The following is a 15,734-nucleotide window of genomic DNA, read 5'->3' as shown; positions in this document are numbered from 1 at the left end:
TTTAAACTTAAATTTTTAAATAAAATAATATTTCAATTTTCTTAATATGAAACTAACACTAACAATTTAATACTAGCAAGTTGTATTTTTTCCCAGTAGTCTTCTAACTTGCATTCATTTAGCAGTTCAACACTCATTTATTGTTTGCTTTCAATGGACGAGAGCTTTTCCAGGACTTGGAGAGCAACTGGATACAAGCAGATAAGGTCCCTGCTCATATGGAGCTCAAGTTCTAGAGAAGGGTAGTTCAAGCAAGAAGCTGTCAAATAAGTAAAATATTTCCAATAAGTATACAGACTATGAGGACAAGTAAACTAGGGTGAAGTGATGAGAATGGCAGAGACTGCTTTAGCTTGGGTGTTGAAGGGAGGCTGTTTGAGTGGGTGACATTGAAACTGAACTCTAAATGGCAAGGTATCAGACAGAGAGTTACCAGGGAGTGTAAGTTTGTTCAAAGGCAGAGAATCTGAATAAGCTGGCATGGGGAGAGTGATATGATATTGGACCCAAAAGGTGGGCAGAGGTCATATAATGTGTACTTTGGAAACCAGAATGAAGAGTTTGATGGGAAGCCACTAGAGATGTGTGCACGCATGCTGGTGTGTGTGTGTTGTGCTGCATGTATGTGTATGTGCTTTTATAAGGTTTGAGCTAAAACTTTGCTTTCTTTTTATATGTAAAAATAATGGTATAATAAGAACCTATGGACCATTGCTCCTTAAAAAAATGAAACATTGAAAATCCCTAAATCCATTTTATTTCCCTCATGATCTCACTACTATAATTTTCTTCCCCACTTCTTTACTTCCATCCTTCCGATATATCATCCCTAAGCAGAGTTTGGTGACTTTCATCATGCTTGTCTTTATTTTTCTTTATATTTTAAAGTTCATATATATATGAACTCTTGAATAATTACAGTATTGGTGTGGCAAATTTTTAACATCTTCATACGTAGTATCATATTGCATGGTTTTTTCCTCAGTGTTATATTTGTGAGATGTATCCATGCTAATATACATATGTATTCCATCGTGTAGATGTGCAACAATTTTTTTTCCCTTCTACTGCTAATAGATATATTGGTTATTTCAAAATGTTCACCATCGCAAAACAGTGCTGTAATGAACATTCTGGTATGTGTCATTGTTTGAGAGGTGGTCCAAGGCAGTGATTCCCATTCTTTTTCAGTATGCATACAAATATTTATAAACATAACAATTCAGATGAGGCAGCCCATCCAGCTAAGGGGATTAGCATCTCAGCCTACCTGTAATCCATTAAGGCGTATGCTGTTGGCACTTTTCCTCTGCCGGATCTGTCAGTTACTGAGAGCTGTGAAACAATGTCCATTGGTAAGCATGGAATTGTCAAATCAATTTTGTCCATGTTTGCTTTTCATGTTTTGTGCTTATGATATTAGATTCATTGACATTTAGAATTTTTATATCTTCCTGGTGAATTGCTCCCTTTATCTCTAGACTATGATCTGCTTTGTCATTGGAGATTTTGTCAGCAGGGAGGGATATGATCTGAATCATGTCTTAAAATGATAATCCTGGCTGCTTTATGGAGAATGGAATGCAGGAACCAAGAAAGGGAAGAAAGGTGATCAATCAGGAGGCTGCTAAAGCCATCTAGGGAGGGAGATAATGGCAGTTTGAACTAGAATGGTTGTCCTAAGGATGAAGACAACCTCAGGTCTGTGATGTGTTTGGAGTTGATGGGATTTTCTGATTAATTGAATGTGAATGTGAAAATAAGAGGCAGACAAGGATAATATTTTGATTTTTGGCTTGAACAACTGACGGAAAGAATGACAGTGCCCTTATCTTCTGATACACACAAATGGCACAGTGTATTTTCCAAAACTGGTTGTAGCAATGTTTCCGTGCTCTTCTAGAACGTTGCCACTGCCTCAGGTAGAGTCTTTGGTTCCTTACTTGAACCTAATCAAGTTTCTGTGACCTCCTTGGCCGGCAGGGTGGGTAATGGCTTTATAGAAATGATGCTTTCCTCCGGGTGTGCCACTCTGCCTGCTCCTCCATGTGTTCACCAGCCCAGGAGGGCTCCAAACCCTGTCCTTTTGGGATGTTAGGGAGGCTTTAATTACATGTCATGGCATGATTGATTAATCATTGGTCACTGGAAATTGATTCAACCCCCAGCCCTTCTCCCCTCCCCAGAGATCACGGGAATAGGACTGACAGTTCCTCTGGTGACCAGCCCCTATCCTTAGGAGGTCTAGGGGGTAATTCCCAAAGTTACCTCATTAACATAACAAAAGACACACTTATCACTCTCATCACTTAAGAAATCTCAAGGGTTTAGGTGCTCTGTGCTAATGGGACAGACCAAATGCACATTTCTTACTATACATTATAATATCACATCCTCTAAACTCCGTAACTTGGCAATGATTTAATAAAATAAACAGCAGTGTTTTTTTTTGTGTGTGACAATTATTTATTTAGTAGTTACTATATCTTAAATTCTTCCCACATATTCTCTATTTTGCAAATGTAAAATTTGGTGCTCAGAAAACACTGAAACCAGAATTAAGCAAGTTAGGTCCTTCTTGCTCCAGAGCCAGGACTCTCAACCACACAGCCTCTCACTCTACTGTTCTGAAGGAAACCCTGAATTCTCAGCACCCTCGGTTCTACAGAGGGAAAAGGGAATTAAGCACACGAAGATACGGAGATTGCTTCAAAGCTAGTAAAGTGATTGTACTAGGATTCAAATTCAGTTTCACCTGGTTCCAAATCCGGAGCTTTTCTCACTAATCCCTGCCATTTTGCTTAACCCCGGGCACTGTGGGAAGGGGCCCTGTTCTTCCACAGCTTCACTGACCCATACTCCTGACCTCTCCCAAATATTGACTCGAGAATACCTGCCTTTCCCTTTCCCTCTGACGTATTGCTCTCCATTAGATAAATTAGAGGCAGAAGAGAGTCTCCTTGTGACTTCTTTTGGGTCTCTTCCGTGGGACCTGCCTGCCTGCGGGCCTGGAAGCTCTCCTTCCTGAGGTCAGCTGACCAGTGTAGACTGCAGTTCTATGAGGAGCACCCTGCACGTTCCGCCACTGTATCTGTGGCGGGGTCGGTGAGTTTAATCCAGCAGGAAAGGAGAAGAAAGGTCCATGTCGTGTGGCGTTCCGAGCCGTACTGCATACTCTGCCCTTGCTTTGTTAGTAACAAAGCTGATTTTTCAATTCCTCTTTTGTGTTTCAGTAAATTCAGAGGAATAGAGACAATGCCAGTAGTCAAGTAAGGACTTGGGGGGTCATCAGCCATTCGCCATTTTTAGAAATATGTCTCTCTCAATGTTATGTAAAACTTGTAGGAAACTATTTGAGAGACTCTCTCTCTCTCCCCGTCAGTGTGTGTTGTAGCTCCTAAACCCCATCTGAATAGAAACTGTGGAGAGGCAATTGGGAGACAGGCTTTGAGTGCCCTAGGAACCCCAATACTGATGACCAGTCAGTTCCTGTAAAAATGTCAGTCCTCCTGGGTTAGTTTAACAAATACAAAAGTGCCAGTTAGGATCAAGAGTTTATTGACTAAGGAATGAATTTAATCTACAAAACCTGCTGGCTCTGGAATCACTATAATGGCCTAGACCTTCACTTAAGTGGTTGTGCCGGCAAAGCTGGGTATGCTGGAAGACAGTGTCAGAGAACTGAGGAGATGTCATGTCAGTGCCATCACCACTTATTTTAATTTCCATGAAACAGTTGATTCCTTCAAGCCCAACATAATTCCTTGTAAGGCTCCTGAGCCTGAACGAATGTGCATGACCACTCCACTGTGAGCATCATCTGTCAAAAGAGAAGATGAGGAACAAGTGAAATTAGACCATGGCTCTCTGGTTTCCCCTAAAAGCTGCCAGTGAATGAGAGCATCAGCTGCAGCAGGCCGGGCTAGCCGGGGATCTCATCCTTAACTGAACACTCCGCACCCAGGCCGTGAGGCACATCCTGTGAATAGGGATGACTCAGCCTCGACAGGTGTCTGATGGCTTTGCCAACCAACTGCCTGTCCCAGTGGGCTGGAGCAGCAGCACATTCCTGATGGCATGCAAAGACTACGATGAATAGCAGGCTTGTGTCTCCTCACAGAGGGCTGGGATTGGGTTGGGGGCAGGTGTAAAGGGCAAACCAAAAGTGCATAAGTGCATATTCTCAATCCCAGTAGGATGTGCCACCAACTGGCACATCAACAGATTTTTTGTTTCTGAAATACCCCATGGTGGTTCTCTTCGATGCAACCTCTGAATCAACATCAACCATCAACAGGACTAGTTGTAGTAATACCTTACAAATGTTCCAGGTTTTAAAATTTCAAGTTAGTACATATTTATTACCCTATAAACAAACTTTCATGCTACACATGTGTTGATGTTATAATGGACATACTACACAGAAATAAACTAATGCTAAGAAAAAATGAATTCTCAAAGTCACATTGTTCATGCAAGAAGGAAGAGAGCAGAATCCAGGCCCCTTGATTCTCAATCCTGTTTTTTTCAATCAACCTATATTGCCAAAATATTCATTTAATCTTCAGAGACTCTTGGGAGAAAAGTTGAATTATATTGTTTTGAAATAGACTGAGCTGGAGTAAGTTTATTCACTTTTTTTTCTATTTTTTTTAGTTTATTCATTCAGTGGACTTAAGTATTGTACTCATGCAAATAGATTATCATCCTGGCTATTTATTATCCACAGGCGTTTCCTCAGCCAGCACTGTGGAAATCACTTGATTCCATGATGCTAAGTTGATACCTATTAGTGTGATCATATGGCTTTTCCTCAACCCCAATTAGCAGTGACTTTGATAAAACATGACTGCATTTCTTATTCTCAGCTATTCCCATCATGAATCCTTATAGCAGATCCAGGACTGCTATGGTGACTCCATGATCGTAGGCCCAGAATCCTCCTATCTTTCTGTTCTGCCATACTTCAGTCCCATTTGCTGATTTATCAGTCAAGCTTTTCAACTTCATCTTCAAGCTCATGGTTCAGTTCTAACTGAAATATTCACATAAATATTCACAAAACATTATGGAGGAGGAAGAGGGCAGAAAAGCATGCACTTCTTTCCCTTACAGATACTTGCTAGGAGTTACCACCACCACTTCCTACATCTGTTGGGTAGTGCTTCCATCACCACATCTATCTACAGAGAAGACTTAGAAATTCAACCTATAGTCGGGAAACCATATACCAGCCAACATTGGGAAGGTTTGTAACTGGGGGAGTCTTGGAGTTTGGATTTTGGTGGGTAACCAGCAGTGGCTGGGTCATCCAGTATAGCTGCTCAGCATGTGTGAAATAAAATGGAAAAGATAACACTGAAAGGCATAGGAAAGAAATAGATAATGAAAAGAATTTCAAGAGGCAGAAATAATAAAGCTAGTTTTTACTGAATATTTTCTAAGTATCATGCTCTAAAATAAATGCTCTATGAGTTTTTATCCTATCACTTTTAAAGGCCCTATGAGGTAGTTACTGTTTTCATAACAATTTATAGGCAAGGAAAGTAAGATATAAGCAAGTTTTTTTTCAGTTGCACAAGTCAGTTTTATCATCTTTGAAATTATGAAAGTAAAACTAGATAATCTACAAAACACCATGCAGTTTGGAAATTCTCCACTTTTCCAAAGTTTCCCAGTCCCTGATATATCCTCCTAACTAATTTTTTTCATCATTTACCAATTAGGAATTCTTTTTTAAAAATACGCTATATCCACACATATCTGTAAATGTAAATTACATGATATACCCTATGTATAAATACATCTATCCATCTGCCTACCTACCGACAATGTACCAACTTTATTTAATCTGTATAAGATATAAGCAAATTAAGTCAATTGCCCAAAGTCTGCCAGCAGTGACACTGCAGAGCTGGGGTCCGTATCGGGGTCATCTGACTCCAAGGTTTTACTGTTAACTACTGCCCTGCATTGGCTCCCACATGATCCCATGAGCCTCTCCATGGACAGGCTCAATGTGATGCCTATTTTAGGGATAAAAGCACTAGAGGTGAAGAGGTATGTTTATACTCACACGGATAACAAGCACTAAAAGAAAATTTTGACCTAATACTTTCCACTATACTATGGTGCACAGAGAGTCATGTGTCAACAGCCTTAAAATCAATTTACAAAAATAACAAGATAATTAAGGGGGGGGGTGGAAACCATTTGCACAGGGTCCTTCGTCTGTTCATTTCTCCGTGCAATCATGGCTTTCATCACCTTCACTGTCTTTGAACAGGGCTCAGTGGATGAATCAATATGTGGGTGACAGGCTTGAAGTAGATCGATTGTTTTTGACTTGATTGATTGTTCAGTGATGGAACTGTGAAGGCTTCCTTTGATTGACCTTGTGAAACCAGGCAAAAAAGACTCCTTGGGACCACCTAAGTATTCCAGCCTTATTCAAAGTATGGTTCTCAATGATGCATGAGGAGAGACACATTTTTTAAAAATCTCTGGAGCAGAGGTGGAGGGGAGTAGGAGGAGTTTGGAAAGATAACTTATAAGAGCTTTATTTCATCACCAAGTTAGCTGTGGCATTTAATTACTTTTCAGATTTCAACTAACACTAATAGTGGCTTTGATGGTATTTTCTGGTTTAAAGAGAATGATGGATATTAAAACACATAAAAAAGCATTGATTGGCTTTGCTCTTTGGTGACTATAGACCCATGAGACCAGGGTATCTTTCAGTGACTCATATCATGCATGTGCTCACAGTCCAGGACTGAAAGAGAACTTGATTCTCAGTGAAACTGTGGCATTTTGCAAAGTGATCGTCTTTTGGAAAGACGGGATAAAACTAACACCTTTCACTGAGTGACAATGACATGTATTTCACTTTATATAACATCATCTCGTTTGATTGTCAGAGCCACCCCACAGCATATGTTATGTTCCCCATCTTACAGATAAGGACTTGGAGCTTCAGAGGTGGTGTTCAATCTCACAGAACTTTTCAGAAGTTAACACTGTTTCTCAAGGACTCTCCAGGATAAGAACAGACTCTCTTTTCTTTATATTTTTGGGCAGATAATTCAAGAAAATGAAACAACATTATTGAACTAGAAAGAGTGTTTTGTCTGGGGGCAAACTATGCTCAGAGATTGAGATTGTCTTGGCCAAAGTTTTATTCAACACAGGTTCCCTGAAGGAATTATAGTAATTTCACAAGCCAATAGCATACAGTATAATGTCTCTTAATAAGCCAATTCAGAAATATCGTACTCCAAGTCAATGATAAATTAACCATGCTGTTGTTCTGGGCAAGGAGAGATGGAAGGAATAAAGCCCAAATTTAGTTCAACTAAGCTCTGCTACCTTCTGTGAGTCGGTTCTCAGGAGAGACCACATAGGCAGCCGAGAGCTGATGTCCAGCTGCCTGTACAAAAACGGAAGTCCCTCGTTGCTAGAGACATTGCTCGGGAACAGAGGCTCTGGTGTTGGCAGCAAGGTGATCTCCTTGAAGGCGCCACTGCATGGTTTTCACCCCTGCTGAGCAGAGTCACTTTGCCGAGGCAGGAGCTAATGCCCCAAGGTCTTCAGAGAGCCATTTAGATCAGCAAATAGTCACCTTGCCCAGACTGAGCTCTCTTGGTCTGTCCCTACAAACTAGGTATTTACGGACTGAGTGTCCCCTGGCGATGGTTGCATCATCATACATTCTTACATTCTTACTTCATACATTCATACAGCGGCCCTCAGCACCTGGGCTACTGACACAGTTTCACTTTAAATCAGAACAACTTCACTTGTAAATACAACTTGATTTTTGTCATAAACAAGTGGATTTGAAATCATATCAAACCACTGCACAGCAAAGAATAGCAGATACGGTAGAATGAGGGGGAAAAGTACAAAAGAAACACACACTCTATCTTCAAGATGTTTATTATAGAAAGACATTTTAGCTTTTTCAGTCTTTGAAAATGATGTGTGTGATTGTTTGGTACATGGGTGTGGCAGCTGGTGAGAGCACGTCGCAGAAGACAAATGTTTAGCTGACAAACTGTTTCCACGGAGGATGTTTGCAGTATAATTTACATATTTGTAATGTACTAATTTCAAATGAGTCTATGCACTTTGTTAGAGCACTAACAAAAATTGGTCTCATCCTATAAAATAGCTTCCTCTCCCTCTCTACTGCGGCTTTCACTACTGCTTGATGGGTTTCAATTCAGCTCAGTGGGTTCCTTCAGACACCTGGTGTTTTGTGGACCCCGCCCTTTGCAGATGAGATTTGATCTCTGACTTCCAGGGGCTTCCACTTACATTATCCACAGTTACTGCTATTTAAAATATTGACAGTGAAAATTAGTGTTGAAATGTTAATTCTGTTTATTTTTCAGTACTCAAGCCATCTGTTTTCAACACAGATAAGAATACAACATAAAGACAAGTACACTGAAGACACACTCACACACACATACGCCTACACACTGGATCCCACCAAAGAAAGGTCAACACTGTTAGCTTATAATGCAGAGTGGCATTCATATACATTTATGTGTGCTTATTATGTCTAAAATAGTTTTTCAGTTTCAGCACTACTGATCTCTGGGGCCAGGTAATTCTTTGTTGTGGGGGCTGTCCTGTGCATCACAGGCTGTTTAACCCCATCCCCAGCTTCCCCCCATTAGATACCAGTAGCACCACCCTCTCTCTACCACCAGCTCTAACAACCAGTAACATCTCTAGACATTGCCAGATGTCCTCTGGGGACCAAAATTGTCCCTGGTTGAAAACCACTGGGGCCAAAATCCATTAAATATACCGTTTCATCAGAACAGCAGCAAGAGGTAACTATTATTTTTACTTCATTTTATAGCAAAGGAAACATGATCAGAAAGGCTTAATGAATTGGGTTGGGTCTCTTCAGCTCTGAAATGGAAGAGCAGAGGTTTAAATACAATTGTGACTGCCTTCAAATGTCTCTCTTTTTCACTCCCTTTCTCTTTTTCATTTAGAAGAATTAAATAACAAAACATACTATTATGAAACCTGCCTTTCTCAGTGTTTAACAAGGTATTACATGCATCCTTCTATGTAAATCAATATAGATCTAAGTCATTATTTTTAATGGTGACATGGTATTCGTGGTGGGATGCTCATTATTACTTTAAGTAGTTCTTCACTGTTGAACGTTTATGCTGCTTCTCACTTTCAAATATTACAAATAATACTCTAAGGAACAGCCTTCTACTGCATTTCTTTTCATTATTCCATTAATTGAAATTTTAGCAAGGCATTTATTATTACAAATGTGAAATTTCTGGTGTATTTCACCTGGGAAAGGTGATGCTACTAGTATTTTTATCAGGATGGATAAGAGCAGTAGAACAGAATTATCCCAAGAAAACTGATACCTATTCTTATCCAAGTTACAGTCACTTTTCCAAAATTAGCACATATTAACAAAATGTTTTTTTTCTGTTATTTAGATTTGTGTTTTTGGTCCAAAGAGATCACAGAATTTTCCATAAATTCAACATGACCTTCCCAGGAAATAAAGCAATTTCTGCCCAAATAAGGAATGTGGGAATCTAAACTATAATTTTCAAGTTCCAGGCACACAGTTGATCTCATAATTGAATACTGCTTCCTTTCAGAAGTATCCACTTTTTTTCTGTCTGGGATTGAGTGATTTTACATATCCTATTTACTTTTCTTTTTTTCCCCCTCCTATTTACTTTTTTAAATGTCCCTGATTTGTTGGGACATGGAAGTACACCTCTATTTTTTATGATTATTTATTCTATTCAACAATTATTGAAAATTATGCCAGGCAGCACGCCAGATTCTGAGATACAGATATGCCCAAATTTTACTGAGTCTCAAAAGTCTGTGTACAAAATACAGTTTTAAAACACAAAACATTGTTTCCTTGTTCTTATGCCAGTCTATTTGCACTGGACTTCAGTTCTCTGAGCTAACGTGCCTTCATCGTCCTGCTGCAGGGAAGCCCTGTCCCGCCATGCTGCTCCCACGGTCATCCATAGAAAGGATAATGTCTCTTCACTGAAAATCCATGTCAAGCATCTTCTATGTTTTGAAGCCTCAAGTGTCCCCCTGAGCACGCCTGTTCTGTGCTCCAGTCTGGGCAGTGTATCTGTTAACACGCTTATCCCTGTGGCAATTATTTGCTTACTATCTTCCATATAGAATGTGCATTCCTTGAGTAACAGGCAAGGTAGTATTCAGCTTTGTGTCCCAAGAGCCTGGCATGGTGTCCAGGACAGGATAGGTGCTCAGTAAATTCTTACTGAGTAAATGATGGGAGTGCAAAGGGCAATATGTGAGTATATTTGGCCTTGCTTATATAATGTCTCTTCTGTTTCCCCCAGAGGGCAGATAGAAAGGGTAATTCATCCTGGAACAGCAGGGCCAGTACTAAGAGAACTCACCTGATGGTAAGGCTGCCCTCCTTTTCTTCTTGGAGGAACTAAACCTTAATACCCTGGAGGGCATACAGATGTGTACAGTCCCTCCAGTGACACGGACTGAGAAAATAAGATGGGTGTGAGAGCTCAGGACAGTCTTCCTGGGTTTAGATAGTTTTGGATTTCCAAAAGGGTCTACTTGGATAATATCTGGGAAGCCAAGATGCCTTGTATGGTTGATGAAAGGAATAGGCAGAACCAGGTAAACAGATGCTAACCGATTGTTACGTATTGAGGAATTTTGTGAGCTAGTTGTGAACATCCTAGCAGCTTGAAATCAGCCATAGAAGGAGCATTTACACCCTAGAAATTAGCAAACACTACAAATCAGGGTCTTCCCCACCCCACCAAAGTTAGTCAGGTTCCTATAACACCGTTGCCTAGTTTTAAGCAGCAGTCTCCAGCTTTCATCTTTAAATAATCCTTTACTGGTTGCAAATCTTTAATAGCTGCAGCTAAACAAGCAAACAAAAAACACTGATATAGGTAATGACCAACAGTTCAGTGAAAGAGAAAGGGAAGAAAGTTATTTCTTAAGTGAGTTTCATATAGTACGTCTAAATGGCATGTATACAATACAGTAGATAAAGGTAAAGAACATGGCATTTGAACTAAGAATCTCTTTTGAAAAGTTATTAGCTCTGAGCCCCAGTTTCCAGATCTGCAAATAGGGCTACATAACTAACAACTTCAAACGCCTGACTCTGAGTATTTAACAAGATAATACACACAATAAGAAAATAACCATTTCTTGAACATATACCATAGGAGCTCACATGAACAGATGTTGTTTAAGGACTGCCATTCCTAATCTGAAGCCCAAAGGACCAGAATTTTCTTTGAATTCAGAGATTTTTAATTTTTAACAAGGTAATATAATTCAAATATTGTGTGTATATGCGTGTGTGTGTGTGTGTTTTAACTATCCCAGAAGGATCTGGGACAGCTCTCTTTAACCAAAAATATTAAGTTTTCCTTAGAGAAATGCGTAAAGACTCATTCTAAGTGAGAGTAAGATATATTATGAACAGCCTCACACCAAATTTAGTTATCAAGAGTCTGCAATAAACTACAAAAATACTTTGAGTTTTCACAGCCTTTGGGATTTTGAATTGTGACTGGGGGTTTTGACCTGTATCGTCAACGTTGTTAGTTGGCTATGCCCAGTGGTATGATTTCATAGCCAGTATTTTCTGGGGAATTCTGACTTCAGAGAGCCAAGGATATTTTTCCCCTAAAGCATCAGTATGGTTTAGCTTTGTCTCCCGTACTGGCTTTTACATCCTGAATTGATATAAATATACTTTGTGGAATCACCTTGATCTTTTAAAGAATTGCTGCTCAAATGCACTGCCAGCCTTTGCTATGGAGTATTTGAAAGCCATCGTCAGTCTAAATGCTCTCATGAGACATTCCTTTTCCCTTTTACATACTTTGTCTTCAAGGATTCAAGTTTTTACATTATGGGCTTCCTCTGTCTCCCAAAACTATAAAAATAGGAGTCTTCTTCTATATTTCATTTGCTCCAAAGGTTGAGGTGACTTTTTTGCTATGTTTACTATGGGAGAAAGTTTCATTGCAAGTCATGAACTTTAAATGCACAACCCTCTCTTTTGCTGAAGAGACAGCAGCCCAAATTTCTACCTTTTGACTCTACAAGACACGACATTCTGTCTTATGGTTTTTTTTTAACAGGCTAATGACTTGGACATTTCTGGAGTGGATATGATTATATTTGTTGATTGGGTTTGTTAAAAATGCACTCATGTCTGGCCTCTGCTAACATGAACATAAAGTACGTTGCAGACATTCATGGTCCTGATAGACTGCCTATTAGGACATTAAGAAGCAGATGTGATTAAAGAGATGTGTACTCTGTACCTTACAGGCAAAACCACTCACACTGCTTTGGATTAACTGAATGTTAAGGCCTGCAGACTTGAGCCCTTCTAGGCAGACAGCTTTCCCTCCTTCTTCTCTAGACTAGTAACAACAACACCACCTAAGTGGATAACCTCTGTTACTGCAAAGACTCGTTCTGCTCCGTGTTGTTGTGCCAGGCACTTTGCTAAGCGCTTTATCCACTCCTCTTTTTAACTGGCTTGACAACACTTAGAACGATTATTAGCTTTTTGCATAGGTGAGGAAACTGAGGTTTATCTATTTAAAAGCAGGATACCTCTAGTGAAGAAGTGTTTGTTGAAATGAAAGAGAAAGAGTAAAAGGGAACTAATGTTAAACTAATACTTATTATGTTCTAGACATTTTTATAGAGATGGTGTCAGTTGGTATTCAGAGCAGCTCAGAAAATATATAATCTACTCCCCAAGTGAGAAAACTGAAGTTTGGAGAGATTAAGTAGATCGAAATTATAAGCCCAGTATACGGGAAAGGTCAGAGGCAAATCTTTGAGTCTGACTGTAGGGACTAGTTTTTACGATCACATAATGCTGTCTGCCAGTTGGGTACCATGCTTGGGTGGGACGATTAATAATCTCTGCCATACAGCAGCTCATGATCTACGTTGGGAAGCAATTTGTATACACATGACTAATACTAGGGAGAAGACAGAAGTACTTAAAGTATGTTCAAAATGTGCGTTTGAGACTTTGGGGGAAAGATGCTTCTCCCTGTCTTCTTCCATTTGTATGTCTTCCATTTGACATAACTCTCCTGGTCTCTCCATTTTTTTTAGAACATAGCAAAGAATGAACCTTCATTAGAAACAAAAGAACACTACTTTGGAGTGTGTATTATTATTTATAATAAGAAATATATATATTTGATTTTCATCCCCATTTCTGGTACAAGAGCTCCTAAAATCTTTGAAATTTTCTAAGTGATGAGAGCAATAATGGTGTCTTGTTATGTTCATGAGGTGACTTTTGGAATGCCCCTAGATCACCTGAGAATGGAGGTTGGTCACCAGAGGAAACAACCATGTGTTTAGAGGGTTGCAACTTTCAATATCAACCCCCTGACTTCTGGAGATGGAAGAAGGGCTGAAGGTCCAGTCAATCAACAATGGGCAAGGATTTAATCAATCATGTGTAAAACAGAGAATATTGCTCACCATCCAGTTCTACAAGGATTAAGTCATTAGCTGCTGCAATTGCTGACCCTGAAAGGAATTCAGGATTAAAAAACAGGTTGAGGCACTGTGTGCTTGGAAAAACAGGCCCCTTAGGTAGAGATATATCAACAAAAATACTAATGAACCCAGCTTCTTGAATCTTCCCATACACAGAAAATGCACTGAAATGATAGTAACTGAGATGCCTGTTCCTTGTGACTAGCGGTAACCTTTGACCAAGATGTATACTTGACTGCATGTATTCCTTAGCCAAAATCACATATATAAAACACACACGCATGTATTTGTCAACTTGAAAAAAAGCACAGTGTAAGAGCTGTGAGTAGTTTATTCAGTGTCTTACTGAGGACTATAGCAGGGGAGACGGCATCTCAGAGAGCTCTGAGCAATTGTTTCAAGGAGGTAAGGAGGGATGTCAGTATGTTACGTGATTTTGCTGAAGGGGATGTGTAATGAAGACACATCTTGGTAGAATGTTGCTGCTAGTCATGAGGGACAGATATCTTAGTTAATGATTAGCTAGTGCTTTTCTTAGTTTAGTACTTTTCTAAGTACAGGGAGATGCAAGAATCCAGGTTCATAAAATACTCTGGAAAATGTCTACTATCTGAAGGGTTGTTCTGCCAGGTTTCCCAGAGCACACCGCACCTCATTCCTGATCTTGGCTCTGAATTCCTTTCAGAGTGTACTGAAGGTCAACAACTGCAGTGGCTAATGACTTAATTCTTGTAGAACTGGGTGGATAGGGACTTTCTTTAGTTTGCATGCTGGCCTGTACCCTGACCTCTTCAAAGAGTTTCTATCAGAGCTACTGAGAGGCTGTTTCCCAGGCTCTAGTTCTCAGTAAGACCTTGAATAGAACTCAACTCATAGCTCTTACATTGTGCACTTTTCTTTTGGTGGACACATGTCATGCCATGTAACTAAAGCCTCCATAAAAACCCAAAAGGGCAAGGTTCAGAGACCTCCTGGATTGGTGAACAGCTGGAGGTGCAGGGAGGGTGGCACTCCTGGAGAAAACATAGATAGATGTTCTGTATCCTTTCCCCTTCCCTTGTTTCATGCATCTCTTCCACCTGGCCACTTCTGAGTTACATCCTTTTACAATAAACGATGCTCTAGTAACTAAAATATTTCTTGGAGAGTTCTATAAGCTGCTCTAGCAAAGTAACTGACCCTGAGTAGGGGGTTGTGGGAACCTCTGGTTTATAGCCAGGCAGTCAGACGCGCAGCAACAACCCGGACTTGCAACTGGTATCTGAAGTGTGTGTAGGAGGGCAGGTTTGCAGGCCTGAACACAGAACTGTGGGAACTGATGCTCTCTCCAGTTGTGTAGTGTCAGAATTGAGTTGAATTGTAGGACACCTGGCTGATGTCCTAGAATTGTTTGGTGGTGTGTAGGAAGCCCCCCACTCCCGCCCCCCGCACACACACATACAAGTTGGAATTAGTTCTAGGACACAGAAGAGTAGCACAGATGTACTTTTATATCTCGACTCAGATAGGACAGCTGAATTCAGTTTTGTATTTCAGAACTGTGTTTTAGTTTCCTAATCTGTAAAGTGAAATCATTTAACCTTTTAAAAAATATGTATATACTGCATATATAAAATTTATATTTATAATACATATAAATATAAATGTGAATATATACAAATTGATAGTACTGTATACAAATGAAATTCACAGAACACAGTACCTTACCAACTATTCTCATACTCCAACATGACATCCTTTTTAATATAAACTTTTAATTTTAGAATAGTTTTGGATTTAAAGAAAAATTACAAAGATATTACAGAAGCTTCCCATACACCCTTCATCCAGTGTCTCCCATTATTAATGTCTTACCTCACCAGGATACATTTGTTAAAACTAAGTAAACTGCTTTGGTAATTATACCATTTCAACCATAAACAAAAGACTGCTCACATTTACTGAGTGTTTTCTTCGATGGGACATTGCCCCAAACACTCATACTAGACTAGCTCATGGAATCTTCACAACAGATTTATTTGATATAAAGTGTCATCTAAAAACCCCATTGTAGCTGGAGAGGTTGTGGAGAAAAGGGAACCCTCCTACACTGCTGGTGGGAATGCAGTTTGGTGCTGCCACTATGGAAAACAGTATGGAGATTCCTCAGAAGACTA

Source organism: Camelus dromedarius, chromosome 20 (assembly GCF_036321535.1).
Source record: "Camelus dromedarius isolate mCamDro1 chromosome 20, mCamDro1.pat, whole genome shotgun sequence".
Lineage (NCBI taxonomy): Eukaryota > Metazoa > Chordata > Mammalia > Artiodactyla > Camelidae > Camelus > Camelus dromedarius.
The sequence above is the reverse complement of the archived record's forward strand: the minus strand, read 5'-3'. Positions refer to the sequence as shown.